A 1,854-nucleotide genomic window follows, 5' to 3' on the forward strand; every position below is an offset into this window, starting at 1 on the left:
TTGTTGTGCTTTATTCTGGTTATATTTGGAAAAGCAGGATTTAATAGAAATCAGTGTTATTTATAAATATTTGGTTATTACTCACTGGCCTTAACGTTCTGTTGCGTTGTGACAATCACTGTTTCCTTGGTAGTGGTGAGCTGCCCTTAGATGTTGCATGTAATTGCTCTTGGTAGAGCTGGAGGGAGAGGGATGACCACTGCAATGTGATGCTAACTCTTCAGCAGGTGGGGTGAGACATTTAATGGTGATCCGGTCTTCTTGTGCTGGAGAACCAAATTGATTTGTTTGAATGTGATCTGCAGCTCTCTGCTGCTATCAGATGTTACTTTAAATATATTGCTTTCAGTGCGTAAATGATTTCCTAACAATTACCATAAAAGGGACTACTCAAATTTCTTTACCAGTGTAAAAGGTGGGAACAAATTTGCACTGGAAGCCATCTTCCTCTTATATGCTGGCACTCTGCTGTAATAGATATCATAGAGGATTAAAAAAGACCTAAACACTGCCCTTAGACTGTCTCCCTTATCCTTCTAGATGTTCTAATTTGATATCCAGTAACGTATTTTATTTTCTGATAAAATACCAAAACAGAGGGTTTGAAAGGAACCTCTGGAGATGGTGCCCCTGCTGAATGAAGCAGGAGCCTTACTGCAGGTCACGCAGGAAAACATCCAAGCAGGTCTTGAATACCTCCAGAGGAAACTCTGCAGCCTCTCTGGGCAGCCTGCTCCAGTGCTCTGTCACCCTCACAGTAAAGAAGATTTGCCTCTCATTCACATGGCACTTTCTCTGTTCCAATTTGTGCCCGTTGCCCCTTGTCCTGTCACTGGGTGCCACCAAAAAGCCCAGCCCCATTCTCTTTTGACACCTGATACCTTCTAAACTGAGTGAGAGTTGCTTATATGGGGCAATGTGCAAGGACAGTTTTCTGAAAAGGGCAGTGTGCATTTGGGATGGACAAATGAGTTCTCCCCTCTCCATGGCTGTCTGTTGGCAGACATGTTGTGGAGAGTGGGTTGCCTTGTTTTGGTCACTTGAAGCAGTGGTGATGGCCTTCTAGAAAAAAAATGCACAGAGCACTTTCTTGCAGGAAATTAGGGTGCCAGGCCAAATGGAATCGCTAAGTAAATTCACTTTGATTAAAAGTCTGTCAGGGGAGGTGTGAAGGCAGGAAGGCAGTAATGTGTTTTGTGCCTAAGTGGAATTAGCTGGCACGTATTTTTCAGTTGTAATGTCAGGTGCAGTTTTCAGGCAAAATGGATTATTTTCAGTGGCATAGAAAACGTACGTATTTACATTAACCAATGGGTCATCTAGTCAAATAACTTTGTGAAGTGAAACTAGTTTTTCAGCCAGAGAGGATGGTGTCTGGTTGTAAGCACAGTAATGCAACTGAAGAAGTAAGAGTTAAAAACTGGGGATCCTAATAAGGATGCAGTTACTTTGCAGGCACATGTATTTCTGAAGATGCACAGTTGTCAGTTATTTATTACTTGCCCCCCTTCCTTCTGAGCAGAAGAGCATCATCAGGTGACGTCTGAGGCTGTGGCATCTGATAGGTTTCTATTGGTTCACTGCAGTCATTCTGCTGAGCAGAAGATGCTTTCTTTGCCCAGCTGTACGCTGGTAAGGCTTGTAATAGGTTCCTTTAAGGTTTTGGCCGGCTGGTAATGAAAGTATTTCATCCGTAATATTTTTTGCAGCCTGCTGACTCTGTGTGGATGCAGAGGTGTTTTCATAAGACCTTACGTACCTTATTGGCTTATCCTTTTTATTTTGTTGTTGTTAAATAGGCTTGGCAACTAGTAAGGGAAATGAAAAGATAATCAACACCCCCACTCCCCTTGC

Source organism: Tympanuchus pallidicinctus, unplaced genomic scaffold, assembly GCF_026119805.1.
Source record: "Tympanuchus pallidicinctus isolate F22 unplaced genomic scaffold, pur_lepc_1.0 scaffold5, whole genome shotgun sequence".
NCBI lineage: Eukaryota > Metazoa > Chordata > Aves > Galliformes > Phasianidae > Tympanuchus > Tympanuchus pallidicinctus.